The sequence below is a fragment of the Camellia sinensis genome, chromosome 8 (genome assembly GCF_055761805.1).
Source record: "Camellia sinensis isolate YWXY chromosome 8, ASM5576180v1, whole genome shotgun sequence".
NCBI classification, from domain to species: domain Eukaryota; kingdom Viridiplantae; phylum Streptophyta; class Magnoliopsida; order Ericales; family Theaceae; genus Camellia; species Camellia sinensis.
The window spans coordinates 166,967,632-166,988,891 of record NC_138968.1 but is presented as its reverse complement, the minus strand read 5'-3'; the positions used below and the strand labels follow the sequence as shown (position 1 = coordinate 166,988,891).

Here is a 21,260-nt window from a genome sequence, read left to right as displayed (position 1 = left end):
TGAGTTGATTTTTTTGCTATTTTAGATTGGGCTAAAATGTATCGTTTAGAATAAAATTTTTATTTATTTTTTTAAATTTTGTGAAAGAAAAAAAAGAAAAATTATAAATTTAATATAATATTTTATATTATTTGACTAAAATAACTTATTTTTATACTATATAATTATTTCACTCCAAACCTCATTCCAAGCGAGGCCAAACACAAATCAGCCAAACAAAACGTGGTCTAAACCTTTTCAAGCCATAGTTCCCACAAAAAAAAAAGGAAAATGTCTGGTGGCCTGAATTTTTGTGACTCGAATGGTTCGAATGTGTCAAAGCGACGTCATTTTACAACTAAAACGATATCGTTTTGAATGTTTCAAGCCATTCGAGCCATGATTTTTCGGCTATCAATCAGTGTTGAAAAAAAAAAAGCCTTTCAAGTTCTTTCCCAATTTTTAGATTCATGACCCTGTTGCCAAAGGAATAGGTGGTTGGGTTTGAATCTATGGCATTCAACTGTTGCTGTGATTGGTCGTCTAAATTGCCCAATGAGTTGACGGTGGAGATACTATGTAGATTGCAAGAAAAGCCTCTGATTCAATTCAAGTCCATGTCGAAAGCTTGGTACTTATTGATTTCTGATGTTTGTGTTCCCAGAATCTCTTCATCCGCACCTCTCTCCGGAGTTCTCTTCAGGTTGATTCCCCTTCTTCCATTCTCCGATTTCTTTATGGAATATGTTCCATCAGATTGTCCGAGAACCCTGCTGGACAGAGGACGATTTGTGGAGTCGTATTCGAAGCTATTACCCATTCAACCTACTGCCAGGGACGTTCTCGACTGCTGCAACGGTTTGCTCTTAATTCTTCACCGCACCTCTGTTCCTCCCTCTGTTCCTTCACAGTATTATGTGTGTAACCCTGCCACAAAACAATGTGTGGCTATTCCCGTGAACCCTAATCATCTTGATCCCATATATACCGTACTTGCTTTTAATCCTGTTGAGTCCCATCGAATAATACTAATAATAATAATTATAAAATAGTTCGGTTAGCTAGCTCTGCCAGCACTGCCTCTGTAACTCATCCGCCGGAGCTGGATGTTTTCTCCTCCATTACTGGCAAGTGGGTCAACCATCCGGTTCCACTCCAGTCTGAACCTGAGCTTTATGGTTTCAAGTGGCTTTGCAAGTCTGTTTATTTGGATGGGGTGTTGTTCATGTTATCTTACACTATGTACCTCTTGTGTTTTGATCTCAATGCCGGTAATTTGAATCCCCAAGCTATGAAGCTCTCGAACAAGGGCAAGGCTCTTGGTGTTGGATTCATTGGGATGCCCAAAGATTGCTTCTATTACTCTAATCATGTTGAAAATGCGGTCCTTGTTTGGTCACTTGACCATGACCATAAGTGGATTTTGAATCATAGCATCTGCATTGATGACTTGGTTCGGTTTCATCACGGTAGAATTTTAGACCGTTATCGCCTTTCTCCACTGCTCGTGCCTTGTGCTTTACATCCAACTTCAGAAGTTATCTTCATTGCTATTCCCAGAATGATATTTAGCTATAATCTAAAAACCAATCAGTTCAATGTATTTTACATACTGCAAGAATACAGGAATTTGATTGATGATGGATGTTTCTTCTTTCCTTACTCACGTTGCCTAGTTGTTTTGAATGATTTTACGTAGGTAAAAATTCCGGACCTATCCGTTTTGTAACCAGTTTACTTCATATATATATATATTTGTGTATGACATGGGTAAGCCCATAAAGATTATAGCCCACCATTTAGGGCCCAATACATAACTCAAATACTAAACCCCAGCATTGCTGAAGCCCCACGTAGCAATAAGAACCAATGACAACAAGACACATGGCAAGAGAAGGGCAAGCCACATAAGTAGACAAAGATCTGCAAAGTTATTGCCACTGCATATCGCCATTAATGAGGCCCCTTACAGGATTTATTACGATAACCCCTCTCTGTCGAGACAAAACGCCTTCACCATGAACAAGGTAAGCTAGAGCATAGACTTTCGGCCAAGGTGACAGGTCAGAAGGGACAATGAAATGATTACCGGAGGATATAAGCAGACGTCGAAGACAAGAAGAAGGTTAAGCTTTTCTATCTCTAATTCATCTCTACATTCCGCTTCTCTCTCTAACTTGCTCGTCGGAGGGTTCGCTGGGGGATTCCCCATTCCCCGTTAAACTCGTGTGCAGGTCTTCTAGTGGGCTTGATCACTTGGACACCGATTTGGGAAGCGTGGATCAGCCCGACCCGTTTCATCTGGAACCCGCTGTATCATCAGTTGGCGCCGTGTATGGGAAAGGTTTTTGTTCCACGCGCTCATTGTCGCCGGAGACCCTTTCCCAATAACCCCCTCCTACCACCTATGAAGGTGGATGGTCACAACTAGATCCATGGCTTCTTACCCCAATGTTCCCGATCATCAAGCCGACCCTCCCAATCCGAATAACCCACCACCGTATTTCACCGAGCTCACCAACAGCATTAATCGCTTGGCCGAGCAAAGCTAAGCCCTAATTAATGCTCTACTCCAAAGAAACCTTCCTATGCCTCCTCCACCACCTCCAGCTATTCCACCCAACCAAGAACGAGCCCCGAGCCATACTATCCTGTAACCTAACGTCCAGCCCCCGCTCCCCTCTAGTGGTGACAACATTCTTCTCTGGGATGCAGAACTCCGAGCCATGAAGCTCCAGCTCCAAGAAGTCATGCAAAACATACAGCATAAACCATCCACCACGGCCAACTCACCGTTCGTTGCCTCTATCCAGGACAAACCTCTACCCCTCAAGTTCAAAATGCCCATCATCGACTCTTTCGACGGAACAACGGACTCAGTCGATCACTTGGAGACCTACAGAACCCTCATGATCCTCCATGCATTCCCCGACGAGATCATGTGTCGGGCTTTCCCCGTAACACTCAAGGGGTCGGCTCGACTTTGGTTTAGTCAACTACCAGCAGATTCTGTCTCCACTTTCCAGCACCTCAGTGACTCCTTCCTCAGCCATTTCATTGGAGCCCAGTGCCAACGACGTCCAGCAACCCAACTCCTCAATATCTATCAGACCGAGGGGGAGTCACTGCCCAATTTCGTTACCCGCTTCAACACCGAAGCCTTGCAGGTAGCGGAAAGCGATGACAAGGTCATCCTTATGGCTTTCATGGCCGGTCTACGGTCATCTGATTTCCTTTTCTCCCTCTCAAAAAACCCCCCGACCTCCATGGCAACCCTACTCTTTAAAGCCCAAAAATACATGAATGCCGAAGATTCCCTAACCGCCCGACAAGACCCAATGGCCAAAAACGCAACTTCTAGAGAGAAGAGAAAGGACTCAGAAACTAGAAATACCCAGTACACTCACCAAACACCTCAGTACAATGACCGACCACCCTGAGCCGACCGGTCGGCACCAGCCCGACTGCCCGGCCGATTCGAGCGGTACACACCCCTCAATTCTCCCATGGAACAAGTCCTCAATCAGATCCAGTGGGACTACCCCCTAAAATGGCCCCACCCATTACAGACTCCTTCTAATCGGAGTGACCAGTCCAAATATTACCATTTTCACGAGGACCACGGCCATAATACCGAGGAGTGTGTTAACCTCAAAGATCAGGTCAAGGGCTTGATTCGTCAGGGACGTCTCAGTCGATTCATAGATATTCGCCCTCAGCAGAGGCAACGGACTGAACCCATCAGAAACAACCGCTAGCGCACCCCTCCCCGACAACCAGCGCAACCTAACCAAGGTCATGATCGCCCTCCACAACAACCTCAGGCACAAGGTAACCCCGCTCCACCTGTTGGAGAAATCAGAGTTATTTCCGGCGGGCTTGCTTGTGGAGGACCATCCCGCTCGGCTCAGCGGGCAAAACTCAGAAAAATAAGGCAGGGCTCAGACAAAGAAGTTGCCACATTGGACCGACCCTCCAAACAACCCAAGCAGTAGACCGAGCCTATCACCTTTACGGACATCGACTGCACAGGCATCCGTTACCCCCATGACGACCCTCTCGTCATTTCCACCCTCCTCTCCAATTACAAGGTCAGACGGGTTCTCGTCGACAACGGCAGTTCTTTCGACATCATTTTCTTAAATTGCTTCCGCCAACTCAAGATCGGGGAAGAAAGTCTGTCCCCTCTCCAAACCCCATTGGTCGGCTTTACGGGTGATCGGGTGACCTCCATCGGCTCCATCGATCTTCCCATCACAATCAGCGAATACCCGCGGCAGACCACAAAGTTATTCACCTTCCCTGTTGTCTACTGCCCCTCTGCCTACAATATCATCCTTGGCCGCACCGCCCTAAATGCCTTCCAAGCTATCACATCCACTTTCCATCTTGCTATCAAGTTCCCCACCAATCTTGGAGTCGGCACAATGAGAGGAGAGCAGACCGTGGCCAAAGAGTGTTATGTCGCCTCACTTAAATAAGTCAAGCTTAAGGAGGCTATGATCATTGAAGGACTCGACGTCAGAGATGAGGACGAGCTGGTCAGAGAGGAACCAGTGGAAAAGCTTGTCGAGGTCCTCATCAATCCCACCAACCCGGCAAAAATTGCCAAGATCAGCAGCTAACTATCCTCCCAGGCCAAGATCGACCTCACCGCCCTCCTGATTAAGCACAACAACGTATTTTCTTAGACCCACTCCGACATGCCAGGTATTGACCCCTCCTTCATCACCCACCGTCTCAGCATTGAGCCTCATTTTTGACTCATCCGCCAGAAACAGCGCATTTTCTACCCGGAGCACAATAACCTTATTGCTTCGGAAGTAGATAAGCTCTTTGAGGCACAGTTTATCACAAATGTGGACTACCCCAAGTGGCTGTCGAATGTGGTTCTGGTTCGTAAAAACAGTGGTAAATGGCGACTCTGTGTCGACTACTCCAACCTCAACCGAGCTTGCCCCAAAGACAGCTACCCTCTTCCTCGCATAGATCTGCTGGTTGACGCCACGGACGGCCATCAAATGCTCAGCTTCATGGATGCTTTCTCTGGGTACAACCAAATTCTGATGCACCCGTCCGACCAGGAACACACCTCCTTCATCACCGACTGGGGCACCTACCATTACTGTGTGATGCTGTTTGGGTTGAAAAATGCCGGAGCCACTTACCAACGGTTGGTCAATGCCGTCTTCCATCATCAAATAGGCCGGAACATGGAGGTATATGTTGACGACATGCTAGTCAAGAGCAAGCTCTCCACCGATCATCTGGCCGACCTGCGAGAGACCTTCGGCACCCTACGGAAGTACCAAATGAAGCTCAATCCGGAGAAATGCCCCTTCGGCGTAGGATCTGGGAAGTTCTTGGGTTTCATGGTCAGTCAGCGAGGCATCGAAGCTAACCCCGAAAAGATCAAGGCCTTAATTGAAATGCAGTCACCCAGAACGGTTAAAGAGGTTCAACGGCTTACTGGCCGAGTTTTCGCCCTTAACCGCTTCATGTCCTGTGCAACGGACAAATGCCTCCCCTTCTTCAAAGTTCTTCGGCAAACTTTTGAGTGGACGGCAAAATCCGAAGAGGCCTTTCAGCAGTTGAAACAGTGCATGGCCAACCCCCCCTTACTTTCTCAGGCAATCACGAGCGAACCCCTCTTTCTCTATTTGGCCGTGTCAAACACTGCAGTTGGTGCAGCACTCATCAGGGAAGATAACTCTATCCAACGACTGGTCTACTACATCAGTGGGGCTCTCAGGGGAGTAGAACAGAACTACCCATTGCTTGAAAAAATGGCCTTAGCCTTGGTCATAGCCTGAAGATGACTCCGGCCTTACTTCCAGGCCCACTCCATTATCGTTCTCACCGACCAACCGTTGAAGAAAATCATGCAACAACCAGAGTTGTCTGGCCGACTTATGCAATGGTCGGTCGAGCTCAGCCAATTCGACATCTCCTACTGGCCTCAAATGGTGATTAAAGGGCAGGCTATTGTCGATTTCATCCTGGAATTCACTAAATCCACTCCGACCACAGTTCTTCCACCCCCGCCACCCCCACCCCCTACCGAGCCAGAAGACCCCCACTCTTGGACCCTCAATGTCGACGGATCATCTCGCAAAGAAGGCAGTGGGGCTGGTCTCATCCGCACCGCCCTTAAGGGTGGTTATTTCAAATGTGTTCTCTGCTTCTTGTTCGACGCAAGCAATAATGAGGCTGAATATGAAGCATTGATCGCAGGCTTTCGCCTCGCCAGAGACATTGGTGTCAGCCACATCCAAGTGTTCAGCGATTCCCAGCTTATTGTCAGCCAAATCACGGGGGAATTCAATGCCAAGGACGACACAATGCAGGCTTATAGGGATATTGCACTCCCTCTCGCTCACCTCTTCAATAATTTCCACATCTAGCACATCCCTCGGACGGAAAACTCCAAGGCGGATGAAATGGCTCAGTAAGCTTCGACAGACCAGTCAGACCTCAGCCACGGTGTCCGCCTCGAATACCTGGCCCACCCTGCTATTTCCCCAACTCAGCAGCAAGTCTACTTCCTCCAAAATGAACCTATTCCCTGGGCAGCCGACATCTTTCTATTTCTGACAACGCGGGAACTGCCAAACGATAAACAGCAGGCCACCAAGGTCAAAGCCCGATCGTCCAACTACATCCTTATCAGTGGCCTTTTGTACAAACGAGGTTTTTCACGCCCATACCTGAGATGCCTCAATCCTGATCAAGCGACCTACGTAATGAGAGAAGTACATGAGGACGTATGTGGCAATCATTCGGGTGGTAGGTCACTAGCCCATAAAATATTCCGCACCAGTTACTTCTGGCCTACTCTCAATCAAGATACCGCTAAATTTGTGCTTAAATGTGACAAGTGTCAATGCTTCGCCAACATCCCTCATGCCCCTCCTACAGAGTTGATCACCCTTTGCAGCCCTTACCCGTTTGCCAAATAGGGGATCGACCTAGTTGGCTCATTGCCCACTAGCCGAGGCCAAACCAAATTTGTCATTGTCGCCATTGATTACTTCACTAAATGGGTGGAGGCAGAACCCCTTGCCACAATTACCGAGCGAAACACAACCAGATTTATCTGGCAGTCGATCATATGCAGATTTGGCATCCCTCAAGCCATCGTCTCCAACAACGGCAAACAATTCGACAATGCCAAGTTCAAGAAATTCTGTGCAGAACTTCAAATCCAGCCATGCTTTTCTTCCCCAGGTCATCCCTAAGCCAATGGCCAAGTTGAGGTTACCAACCGTTCCCTTCTGAAGATCATCAAAACTAAGCTGGAAGTTGCTAAGGGACTCTGGCTGAGGAACGACCGAATGTACTCTGGGCCTACCGCACTACTGCTCGAACCCCCACTAGGGAGACCCCCTTTCGCTTAACATACGGCGCCGAGGCGGTCATCCTAGTGGAAATCGGTCTGTCTACCCCAAGAATTCTACATCTGAACCCAGGACTAACTGAGGAGCTGCGTCGGGCAGACCTAGACCTAATTGAAGAACTCTGAGAAACCACCACTATCAGACGGGCCTCATACCAACAGAAAATGAGAACACATTACAACCGCAAAGTCCGACCGAGGGAGTTCACCATAGGGGACCTTGTTTTGCGCGAAGTAACCCTTGCCACCAAAAATTCGACTGAGGGCAAACTAGCAGCCAAGTGGAAAGGACCTTACGTTGTTAAAGCCAGACCTCATTCGGGCACTTACCGACTGCAGGACATGGAAGGTCGAGACCTCCCCCATCCGTGGAACGCCGGACACTTGAAGCGTTATTTTTAATAAATTCTTATTTTTGTATTGATCAATTATTGTATTTTCCTTTTCGACAATCTACACACTTGAATTTTCTTGTTCTTCTATCACATGATGAACATTTCTGATCAAATGGGTTGCACTTTACATGACAACAATTTTATATCTCAATCATCTATGTGGTATCTTTATAACGTCCTGATTGCAGCACTTAGCTACAAGCCTCAGCCCAACTGAGTTACTCATAGCCTCAGTCAGACTGAGCACGAGGAGCTCAGCCAGACTGAGTTGCTTAAAGCCTCAGCCAGACTGAGCACGAAGAGCTCAGCCAGACTGAGTTACTCACAGCCTCAGCCAGACTGAGCACCAAGAGCTCAGCCAGACTGAGTTACTCAAAGCCTCAGCCAGACTGAGCACCAAGAGCTCAGCCAGACTGAGTTACTCATAGCCTCAGCCAGACTGAGCACAAAGAGCTCAGCTAGACTGAGTTACCTGAAGACTCAGCTAGACCACGTTAATCATGGCTCAACCCAAACTAAGCACGAATGAAGCGCTCGGCCAAGACCACCATTGCAACTTCATGATTGCGGCATAGTTGCCATACTTAGTCAGATTCCAGGTCCACTATTACGTCTCTTCAACACTCTTACAACATGATTTAAAACTTCACATTTTAGGACCTTTGCAGTTCAACATTTTTTAAGTCAGATTGGCTCCCTGTTGGGTCATGATTCGCATTAAGGTTTTCTTACATTTTAAACTTCACTCTACATTTTAAACTTTCATTCTTTGCAGATCCTCAAACAATATAGAAAATAGCATAAAAACACAAACACAACTCATAATTTTATTCATTCACAAACTTTTACATAAGTTTATTTCATAATTTTATTCATTCACAAATTTATACATAAGTCTATCACAAAAAATAAATAAATAAAAATAACACAAAACAGCCAACATTTTGAATACAAATTTGGTTCACCCCAATCATTCCTCTTCGCTTGAGATGAGGTCTTCTTCTTCAACACCCTCGTCTAAGGGGGTTTGGGCCACGTCGTCTTCGTCGATCTTCACAATGCTAAAGTCCAAGTCTGGGAACAGCTCTTCTGCTTTGCGTTTAAACATCTTCCACCCGCTGTCCCAAAACTCAGCCATCTCGTGTTTATAGAAGTCCGACCGCTGGAAGCTTTGGATCACTTCTTCTTCACTCCTACTCCCAATGGTCGCCCTCGATGGGCCAACCCCCCCAGACCTCTCTCTCGCCAAGCTGTTGGTGATCACGGCATCGACAACCATCTAAAAGTCAGCAGACCCCTTGAACTGCTCTACTGCTGCTACGCACAGGTCGGGGTATGCTGCCCTTTCAGAGGTTGCCTTGGTCCTTTCTTCCTCCAACTCCTTCTCCAACCCCTCCTTCTCTGCCGCTACTCTGGTACGCTCGTCTGCCAGATCCTTCTCCAACCCCGCGATCTTCCGATCTGCTTCTTCATTTTCTTTGATCGAACTGGCGCGCAGATCCTTGTTACAAGTCATCGCCTCATCCCACCGTTCATTGGCGACGGTGTAGGCTGTCTGGGCCTCTTCCAGTTTCTTCTGCTCGCCAGCCAGCTGGAACTCGAGCGACACCACCTTGCGGCGTTCATCCTCTAGCTCCAACTTGGCCGCGAGCAGCTCAGCATGGGCACGATCGGAAACATTGCTCTACACCACCGCCAACACCCCCATCTTCTTTGTCTTCTGAGCCTCCTCCAACTCCCTGGCACACGCACTCCACTCAGCCTTCCTCCAGCCTGCACTCTCCTTTTTGAAATTTTCAAGCTGGGCCTCCACCTGCCCCAACCTTTCCCTTTCCTTCCTCACTTCACCCTTCGCCGCCGCCGCTTTCGCCTTGTTCAACAGGGCTCCTGCTAAGGCAGTCACCTCCATCTGGGCAGAGCATAAGCCCTTCAGCAGCTCGGCCTTAGTAAAACCAGCCACCGAGTGCACGGCTGCGTCTTCGACCACCCCCAATAGGCGATCTGCAGCCATCCTGGCCTCTATCCCTTCTCCTTCCACTCGCCCAGACACCGCTAGGACGTGGTAGAAGGCGGTCTTCAACCCAGCCCTCTCTCCTTCTCCTTGGGGCGCAAGACCCTCCCTAGGCTGTGGCTCTGCCCTCTGTCCAGTGCCACTCGCCCTACTTTCCATTGGTTCTTCAGGGCCAGTCGCCCCACTCTCCACCCCCTTAGCTGCTTCCCCTAACCCCACTTCGGGGGTCTTCTCCGCCGTCGCCTTCTTTCTCCTCTTCAAGGCTGGCCCCTCCTCCCTCTCCCTTGCCCTTCTTTTCTTCTTCGCCACAGCCTCCACCTCCTTGTTGGCCCTTTCCTTCAAAGGATCAATTGGGGGCGGTCGTGGCTCAAATTCACCCAAGTCCTTTTCCCCCAGCGGTTTGGGGTGCGGTCGGATCCTCTCCATCGCGATCGGCTTCGGCGACCGGTCTGCCTGTGACTCTTTGAATTTACTAGCCTTAGCGAGAATGGTCCTATCCTCCGCCTCTTGCGCCTTCCTTCTCGCTTCTAATTCCATCTGTTCCAGGTCTCCACCGGTCGGCTGAGGGCCCAACCTTGCGGCAAACAAGGCTGACGGCTGAACGAGCTCATCCCATTTGACGCCCTCCTTCTCACTCTATCCCTTCACCTTCTTCACCCTCTCCTCAGCTGATGCCCCCAACTTTGGCTCCACAGACTTGCTGGGCACTCTCCACACCGGGCGCACTCCAACTCCTCTGTTTGCGGACACGTAGAACCACCGTGGCCTCCACCCCTTTATTGATGACCGCAAACCCGCCACCAGGCCCCTCCCTGCCGCCGCCTGCAAAGTGACCCAAGTTTCTTGCTATCCCGAGGCCTTGTAGTATGCAAAAAAATCATCCACTGTCATAGTTGTCCCTTTGTTCTCCCTCGACCACGCGCTTGCCCATGACAGTACAATCTTCCACACATTGGGCATTAGTTGACCGGGCACCACTTGTAACCGGTTTAGGACATCCACTGCCACCTGCGGAAGCAGCAACCTCAACCCTCCCTTCAACACCTCTTCGTAGAGGGTAAACTCCCCTGGTCGGGCGTCAGATGGCCTCTCCTTCGTTGTCGACAGCTTTAACTCTATTTCGGCGGGAATCTGGTATTTCTTGTGTATACCCACCAACCCCTCCGCGGTAATGGTCGACTTATCGGCCTTCATATGCCAGTGATCTGGCTCAACCTGGCTGATTGGCTGCGTAGCCGCTATCATTGTAGACGAACGAGGTCGCCCCACCGGCTCCCCATCGCTTCCCACTCGCCTCTCCGTCCGATATTGATCTGCCAAATCCACCACATCGTCGTCGCCCAATGGATCGACCCTTGCGTTTGTTGCTTCCTCTTGGGCCATCTCTCTCGTATGTCTGCGAATAGCTTCAGATGCTGGTGCAAGATAGTTCACGAAGTGTTGCAGGGGTGTATCACTAGTGACGAAGGAGTTTACACTTGGAATATTTTGGTTGTTTGCAAAAAGATATGTGAAACGGATAATACCAAAAGCCCAAGGTTTGCCTATATTCCAAGGGTCACAATTAAATTTTGCCAGTTTGAAAATTTTCAAAAAATTCGCCAAAACTGTCTTTTCTACACCCTATAATGACCTATTGTTTCACTTCTTGCCCAACACCTAACCTTCCCCACTACAAGATCCTGCCACGTGTACGACCACGATTCACTGCCCCCCCACCTACCCTATCTTTTCCACTTCAAATCACCACGTGCCCCATCGTCCCTCGAGCCCTGCGTACCACCACCCCCCCTTTCGTGGTTGGCCCTCCTCATGGTCGGTCCCTCAACTCTTCGCGGTCGGCCCTCCTCATGGTCGGTCACTCCGCTCGGCCACCCCTCGTGGTCGGTCCTCCTCATGGTCGGTCTCTCCCCTCGGCCACCCTTCGCGGTCGGCCCTCCTCATGGTCGGTCCCTCCGCTCGGCCACCCTTCGCGGTCAGCCCTCCTCATGGTCAATCTCTCCGCCCGGCCACCCTTCGCGGTCGGCCCACCTCATGGTTGGTCCCTCCGCTCGGCCGCCCTTCGCGGTCGGCCCTCCTCATGGTCGATCTCTCTGCCCGGCCACCCTTCCCGATCGACCCTCCTCATGGTCGATCCCTCCGCTCGGCCACCCTTCGCGGTCGGCCCTCTTCATGGTCAGTCACTCCTCTCGGTCGGCCTTCACCCTGCCAGTCTCTCACAATCCTCGTTTTCTTCATTATTCCTTTCGTTGGGCTAAAGCTACACTTGGGAATGAGGGACTACTGACATGGATAAGCCCATAAAGATTATAGTCCACCATTTAGGGCCCAATACATAACTCAAATACTAAAGCCCAGCATTGCTGAAGCCCCACGTAGGAATAAGAACCAATGACAGCAAGACACATGGCAAGAGAAGGGTAAGCCACATAAGTAGACAAAGATCTGCAAAGTTATTGCCACTGCACATCGCCATTAATGAGGCCCCTTACAGCATTTATTGCGATAATCCCTCTCTGTCGAGACAGAACGCCTTCACCATGAACAAGGTAAGCTAGAGCATAGACTTTCGGCCAAGGTGACAGGTCGGAAGGGATAACGAAATGATTACCGGAGGATATAAGTAGACGTCAAAGACAAAAAGAAGGTTAAGCTTTTCTATCTCTAATTCATCTCTACATTCCGTTTCTCTCTCTAACTTGCTCATCGGAGGGTTCGCTGGGGGACTCCCCGTTCCCCGTTGAACTCGTGTGCAGGTCTTCTAGTGGGCTTGATCACTTGGACACCGGTTTGGGAAGCGTGGATCAGCCCGACCCGTTCCATCTGAAACCCACTGTATCATCAGTGTACATATTCAACCATGCTTATCTTTAATATTTGCCAATAATTCATTGAGTTGCTCACTCTGTACAGCTGAGGACCTTTTTAGTATTTCTTGTTTTGATGTCCCCTTTGTTTAACGTGCATTCATTAGGATATTAGCATTTTCTAATATCACTTTTAAAAGCCGGAAGGTTTCGATATGACTTGAATTTGGGAGGTTAGTTTTCTTGAATGCTTCTTTCTTTTGTATTTGTAGACCTGAAGTAGTGTAACTGGTTTTGAATGCCAGGGAGGAGACAAAAGGGGTTTGGGGAGATTTTTTACCTATTTCAGTATCATTGTGGGCCTTTGTTTAAGATTTTACTTGTCTATTTCTTTGATCTTCCCTGTTCTTGCTTGGTTTTGGATGATGTCTTGGCCATCACATTTTAATTTTTGTTTCCAAGTGGAGTGTATTCTTGTTGGAAAAGGGTGACCTAAGGAATAAAATACAACAAAACATCAACTTTGGTAAATTACCTTACCAATCCTTCATTGCTGCTGATATATATGGTTTACTTGAAGTGTAAATATACATTTCCTTCATTTGATAAATATAGAGAATGTTTTGTTTGATGGAGAGGAGCAGTAGAAGAATCATCATTATGGAGGAAAAATAATAAATGAATAGTTGTGGTAATTTGCACTGAGTGATCTAGAATGTTGCAAGAAGAGGTATACCTCCCGTCAAAAGTGAAGAGGAGAAAGACCGTTATTATTAAAAAGAATAAAAGAAGGAATAGAAGTGGGTCTTAGAACCATGTTCGGTGTGAGAGAGCTGATGCATCTGCTATAAGATTTCCGAATTTATTGTAGGTGAGGTGTAAATTTAATTTACTTGTGTAGCACATTACAATTGCATCCGTGAAGAATTAAGAAAACGCAGTAACTAATGTTTTGTGAGGAATTTTAGTGAGGTAAGTGATAATGTCATAGGAATTTAGTTACTTCCAATATATATGTTGAAACTATGAACTGTAGGAAAAGCATTTGTGAGAAAGTAGCTTTGTTGAGGTGTATATCAGTGGTTGTGCTCTGCAGTTGTCAAGCGGGATATTGTAAAACAATACGAATTCCTCAATTGTTAATAAACTTTGACGTTCTGTGATTGTCTGATATTTGCGGTCACCAATCTATCTCTAGCCTCCAAGCTACAAGATCTAGAGTCACACTGAGTGTGCCAGAGACTTTGGTGTGCCAAAGTTTCACAGGGCAACACTTTTTCACAAGGGAAGTTCCCTGTGAGGTGCTTGTACTCCACCAAATCCAAGTCCACCTAAACCTTTCGACCATACTATTGAATGTTCACCTGTCTTGGCAACTGTAGGTCATGACTTATTTGGCCAGAACTACTCCCTTGAAATTGTATATCATATAGGTGATTGTTATGGAAGTTTATAATCTTCATTCATGCTTTGACTGTTGTTATTTTTGGCTTAAATGATAAAATGATTCTAGTATTTATCTGTTGCATCTTCAATGCTGCAATGAGAGAAGTACACTTGAAAGTGCCCTGAATTTTATTTTTATTTTTTTTGCAGGTAAAAATAGATTGCTAATTATCAGAAGTTCTTGTGTATTTATGACTTCTTTGAAGAAACATCGGACTACAAATTGGTGAATAGTGGCTACTTTCGATCTACTAGTTTTGGTTTAACAATTTGTAGAACCTCGTTTCTAGACTTGCATGTTTATTTTAGTTCTCTCTGTAACTACCCTCACAGTTATGGTGTCCCAAAATTTGAAAAATAAAAGATAGAATTTCAATGGTTACTTGTTCTCTGTTCAATTATGATGATTTTATTTATTGTATAGATCTAACATTTGATCCTACTTCATTATCCCAAAAACAAAACAAAACCAAAGAGCGAGAGGAAAGACATTTTTGAATTTTCCAAATGCTATCTACTTATATGGATTCTGCATTATGCTTTTTTGTTTTCTACCACTGGAAATCTCTACTTGTTTAGCTTTTCATAATGCCTTCTCTCACTTATCTATCTATTTTTTTTATAATAATTATTCTTCTTCTTATTTACAGATGAATGATATCCCAAGAAACAAGGGTTTAGAGGTTGGGGTTACCATCTGATGGTCCAGATCAAATCCCCATTCATACTGGATTTGCCAAACTAGTTTCATGGTGGTTCTACTTGGATATAATCGCATAAATTATCTGGCAGGCTCCAATATTTATATGCACACTCAAATGTACGATTTTGTCCTTGGTGTTATTTAACATTATATATTTTGACCTTTATTTTAATTCCGGCTTTTTTTTTTCTTTTAAGGAGAATATTGTCATATCTCTCATTAGAGGTGTAGAATATTCAATTGCCTTCCCTGCGATTCAGTAGTCCTCTTCTTTGATAGCTCTTAGGCCAGTGAATTTCACTCCTGCAGTTCCTACTTTCATTTCTATTTTTTTCGTAGAGTAATGCTATAAAAATTAAGACATCTTACAATTTTTTTCTTTCACTGTTGTGGCATCACATGTGTCATACTATTAAAGTGGTGGGTTAAAGATTTATTGGTTTGAATAGCACTTTTTTTCATGAATTTTGTGAAAACTACAGTGTAACCTGTATCCAGTCACATCTCCTCCCAATCTTCTTCTTTGTTTGTTAACTTTGATAATTCATTGCCATGCTTTGAACTTTGTTTTTGCAAGGAGAATAGAGGCTGCGAAGGATGAATTCATCTATGAAGTAACTTTCTCATCTATGAAGCAACTCTGGCTAGGCTTGATCACAGGAAGAATTATATTATGAGAAAAGCTACCTGTAGACACCCCATTTTTGACCGTCCTCAAGACTTGGATGTCATCGTTTGAACACTCGATGATCATCCTTGTTCGTGCTCGTCTTGAGTTCCCCGAGGTCTCGGCTACGCGCCCTGCCTCAGGATCTCTCGACTCGACTGTTTTGTGTCTAGTTTTGCACCAAACACTTGTTGTTTTGCTTCTGAGGGTGGGAAGTAGCTTGTAGGCCATCCTTACACCTCACCGGCCATGGCTTGATGCCACCGGCCTTGTTTCCTTGCCACCGGCCATTGGTGATGGCCGGTCGGCACTATTGATGGTAAGTCGGCATTGTGTTTGGTCGGCCGGCCACTGTTTTTGATCAATCGGCCACTTGTCCTGACCGAGACCTTTTCTTGAGAGAGCTTGACCCTTTTGAACCTTTTTTTAGCTTCTCCAAGAAGCTTGACCTTTTTTAGCTTCTCCAAGAAACTTGAACCTTTTGACTCTTTTTTAGCTTTTCCAAGAAGCTTGACCCTTTTTAGCTTCTCCAAGAAGCTTGCCCCTTTTTTTAGCTTCTTGAGGAAGCTTGACCCTTTTGAACCCTTGGTTTTAGCTTCTTGAGGAAGCTTGAACCTTTTGAACCTTGGTTCTAGCTTCTCCAAGAAACTTGAACCCTTTGCTCCAAGCTTCTCCAAGAAGCTTGAACCCTTCTAAGTTTCCAAGAGAATCTTGAACCTTTTGCACCATTGTTCTAGCTTCTCCAAGAAGCTTGGCCCTTTTGTCTAGCTTCTCCAAGAAGCTTGGCCTTCTTGGCCCTTTTGCTCCAAGCTTCTAAGAGAAGCTTGACCCCCTTAACCCCTTTTTTGTTAGCTTCTCTAAGAAGCTTGGCACCTTGTCTTGCTCTATAAATATAGAGCCTATCCTTCCATTCAAGAGGTGGAAGGAATTTGTCTAAGACAAAAACCATACACTTCCCTCCATATCTCTACATTCCAAGCTCCAAACTCCATTGTTCTTGCTCCATTACACACCACCTCCTATCCTAACACCTCCACCACCACTCTAAGGATCTTGGAGGCCATTTTTAGAGGCTAAAGGAGCTGGTTTTGGTCCAGAAAATGGGCTGTTTTGCTGAGCTACAAGGGTGAGCACACTTTACCCTCTTTATTCCCCGTTTTTGCACACCCTTTTAGCCTGTCTTGCTTTCGGATTTGGGCTTTGTGTATAACATAAAAAAGTTCTAGTTTTTTGTGTTTAAGATACTTCATTAAGACCACTTTTGTGTTTGGGGTCGTTTACCCCCCCCTTAGGCCTTGTTTGCCCCCATTTTTGTGTGATTTTGGTGAGTTTCGGGACCACTTTGTTTGGGCCTCCTCACCACTGAAATCTTGAGGGATTTCAGTGGTGAGGATGGTGGTTTGAGGTCCTAAGAAGGAGAGGGTCATCCCCTCTCCTTGCTGTCTTGTTTGATGCCCTTTTTGGCCTTACAAAGGGGCCTATATTTGCACACTTCTTGAGCTCGGTTCAGGCATTTTTTAGTGGGTTTTAGGACCCCCATAAGCCATTTCCAGATTTTTTTTGGTCATATTGAGTGTCCCTCTTGCATGTGTATAACAACCCCTTGCATGGCCTTCCAAAGGAGCACTTCATTCTAACATGTGTTGGCTCTATTTCAGTGGGTATTTGGTGTTTATTTAACATGTTTTACCCCTGTCCCATGTTGGTTTGTTGACCCTTGGCATGCATCATACACTTGCTTTGTATTCCTCTATTTTGCCTAGAAATGCATCTTGCCTTTGGACCACCATGCTTGCATATTTTGGTTTAGCTTTGTGAAGTTTTTGGGCATGTTTTAACATGCTTAAGGTCTGTCTTGGGTCTTTGGATTCGTGTTTTCCATGCTTTGTATAGCTACCATGCAATCTAGCTTGTATGCTTTGAGTGTTGGCTCCTCTACCATGCTCTATTTGCATCATTTTAGTGGTTTGGCACCATTAACTATGATATTTCAGTCCTTTCTCTATGCTTGTATGCTTGCATTTGATGCCTCTTTAATGCTTTAAAAGGTTGGTGTTTCATGCCCCATGTTTCGACCTTTGTGTATGCTTCCATGTATAGGCCATTTAGATGCCATCTAGGTGTGTCTTTGACCTTAATTTGGCATGATTTGGGACTGCTTTGATTCACTTTGATCATTTGCTTCATGTGTCATATGATCATAGTTTAAGTCCTTGGGCTTGGATGCATGCTTTGCTTGCATTGGTAGGTTGATTTGGCATCATCTTCTACATGTTTTTCAAAGCTTATCATGTATGCTATGTGCCAATGTTTGCCCCTTTTAAGTGTGCTTGAAAGTTGCTTCTATATGCTTAGGTATTCAACCATGTTTGCATGCATGTTTGTATGCTTAGGTACTTGGCTCATGACATTTTGTTGCATGTTTAAATGGTGTTGCATTTGGCATGCATTTCTTGCTAAGTTTCCTAACATGTTACATGCCTTGCATGTGTGCATGGTTAAGATTACACTTTGCATGTTTGCTAACTTGCATACTTGTCCTCATGTTCATGTTGCATACTTAGCCTCCATGCCTAGGTTGCATAACATTAAGCATGCATCTCTTGCCTCTTGAATTGATTATGATGGAGGTTGGGGCCCATTGTTTGTTTTGTGCATTTTATTCCATATTGAAATTGCACACTTTGACTCTTTGGGCCACCACGCATTGAAATGCGCGATTGGTGGTCCGAGAATCAAGGAACATATCCCTTTGAGTCACAAACATGATAAAGGATGTGTTGGTGCACACACTTGCTTGAAATACATTGCCATGCCTTGTTTCGCCCTCTGCTGCTGTCAGCCGCAGGTTTCAGCAGGAAGAATTGGCCGGCTGGTAGTGTTGGGTGCCGACCGGCAAAACAGGTTTGGCCGAGAGAATAATGTTTAGCCGATGACCATTCTAAATGGCCGGTGATGATCTCACTCAGCCGGTGGTGTCCCACAACACTCAGAGAAACAACCTTGGGAGTTGTGCAATTTTTAGAGAAGCAGAACAGTCAAAGCAGAGGCAAACTTGTGCATGGCAGTGACTTTCCGAGCGGAACCGCGCATACATTGCATAGGGCCCTCTTCCCAAGGCTGTTTACTGTTTTCCTAGATTAGTTAATTTGCTTAACTAGTTAACGGACTATAATAATTAGTTAGCTCGTAGTTAATTAATTGTATTATTCTTTTGGTCCCTCCGAGCGAGGGCGAATTTGTAATAAGTGTGGGTGCGTGTGTGCATGTCTTCCAATCCCCACTTCTTTCTCCCTTTTACTTACCTACTTTCGATGGTTAGTATTAGGGCATATTTAATTTAGCATACCTTATGCTATGCATGCGTGCATCCATACATTTGTCTTGCATGTATCGGGCTCGGCGCATCATACTAACTGCATTGTACTTCAATTCCAAATTGAATACGTGTTAGTTGTAGCATTTCACATGTCATTGTAGATTAGCCGAGCCTATCTTAGTTGCATTTTGCATGTGTTGCATTAGCCATCTTAACATGAACTAGGATCATGCATATGATTACTAACTAGTTTTTGTTTTGGCTCGGAGTACTCGGTAAGCATTTATGCTTTAGCATACCGCATGTGTGTGAGTGTTGCCATAACAGCATGATTACCATGAGGCTAGCTGCTTATGTGATATAACTGCTCGAATGCCTGTGGATGAAGGTTGAATTACCTAAATTGGAAAAATGCATTAAAACTGTGAGTTTTAAGCCCACTAGATAGTGGCAAAACCATCTTTTCTAAAAGCCCTCTCGAGGGTGGCAAAACCTGCATTTTAGCCTACTTGCGAGTAGCGAACCATTTTCAAAACAAACATGCTGTGTTTTGTTCCAATTTAGGTGATTTGGTCTATACTTGTTTGCTGTGCGCATAACATAGTAATTCTAGGCTAATAACCGGAATAAGAACACATAAAGTTTTCAAAACCGGATATCATGGTTAGTAGAGGCCGATCTTCGGATCGGGCGAGAGGGGGTGCTCATAGCTGACCTTCCCCAATCGTACCCTAGCTCCCGAGCCGAGGCAACTTTGGTGATGACGGACGCGTGGCCTTTGGCACCGAGTCAGGGTTTCCTAAATTCCCCCTTAAAAAATATTTAGGTGGCGACTCTGTATCTGGCAAAGCAGTCCATATTTGGCACTTCTTTTCAAAAATCTGTTTCTCAAAACGATTTTCCGGATTTAGACTCTTTGGTTCAGATTAAGAACCGTGACACAAATCGAGTCCGAATTGTAGCAAGGGCCCTCACACGGGCGCGTCTACACTACCATGTGGATTAAAAAAAGATGCATAAAATATAGTTTTTTTTCATCACAAAAAATATAAATGCAACTTGAGCATGATCAACTCGAGAGAGAATTAAACAAAATGCACAGTATATTCAAACTTTTTAAAATTGTTAAGTTTGTTTTTGTTTTTTGAACAACAATAAATAAATAAATAAAACAATAAAGAAAAAAAGAAAATTATTGATAAAATGATAATGTTGATAATTCTAAAAAGGCAACGAGTGGCAAATGTGTTCAAATAATAGGTTTGAGAAAACTTCACCACAATCTTAACATATTTTTCTATGTATTTCAATCATAATTATTTTTATATATTAAAAAAAATTATAAATATATACTTAGAGAAAGATCTTCAAACAAATAAAAAGTTATGCTTGATTTATAGATTTGTGTAGAGATTTAAAAAAGAAAAGAAAAAAGATGAGTAAAATATGAATAAAATATAACATTTTTTTTTTCTTTTTCGTTCTAAATTCCTACCTAACTCCATGAATCAAACTTGGCCAAAGAGAAAAAAAAAAAAAAAAAAACCCACATGTAATGCAATAGAAGAATGAATCTTCCAAAAAAAATAAAATAAAAAATTCCTATAATTTACACGGCCTCTAGGTATAGAACTCTATCCCGTTCGGCCCAAGCCCTACAATATGCTCAAACCAGCCCAGCCCAGCACATTGCACCGTACGCAGTAACAACTGCGTTGTATTGGTGTTGTTTAATGCAACTTATTGTAAGTTAAAATCTGATAATCAAAAAGCAGAAATCAAAAGCACCCCATTCCTAGTTTTCAAATAATCAGTTTTTCTCAACTTATTTAAGTTATTTCTGTCTAAAAGCAGAAGCTGCACCAAACAGTTTACCACAGATTCCCAAATTAAAATAAGCTATATCACCCCCTATAATCTACACCAAGCACTCTCATTGGCCCCTTTTGGTGTAGCTGTTAAGACAGTTTATAGATTATACCTTAACAGATTATAGATTATGACTTTAATTAGAAGTTGTTAATCTGTTTGGTGTAGCTGTTGGATTATAGATTTAAGTTGCTGAGTAGTGTTTGTTAAATAAGCTGTGAAATAGCTTTTTCAATTAATTTTTATTTTTTGTTTGTCTACATTTCACATAAAAAATAATAATAATAATCTATAGTCCATTTGAGTCTTTTTCTATCTTTAAAAAAAAAAAAAAAAAAAAAAAATTAAGAGTATAACTATAAATTAACATGTCCACAGCAAAAGCTGATAATCAAAAACAAGGGGTGAGCAGCTTCTCAGAATCAGCTTTTTTGAGTTAAAATAAACTGTTAGAATCAGAAACTGTTTGAAATAAGTTTAATCAAACAGTCCAAAATAACTTTTTCAAAACTAAAAGCCATAAGTTGGATCTGAAAAGCTGAAACAAACACACCCATTGTAATCAACTTGTTTGGTTTTAGTTTTTAGAAAACACTTTTCAAAAAATTCTATTTTTTTTTATTTTTCATATTTTTTTATTTTCAATAATTTTTTTAATATTATAAATT

At 44.5% G+C, this 21,260-nt stretch overlaps 1 long non-coding RNA gene across 1 annotated transcript; it reads left to right on the top strand.

The window, feature by feature from the left end:
* Positions 1-426: 426 nt before the first annotated feature.
* On the top strand, positions 427-15,183 carry LOC145797298 (uncharacterized). Its single transcript, XR_014338659.1, has 3 exons — positions 427-837; positions 14,185-14,260; positions 14,685-15,183. It is a non-coding gene; the product is annotated as an uncharacterized LOC145797298 (long non-coding RNA).
* Positions 15,184-21,260: the final 6,077 nt, after the last annotated feature.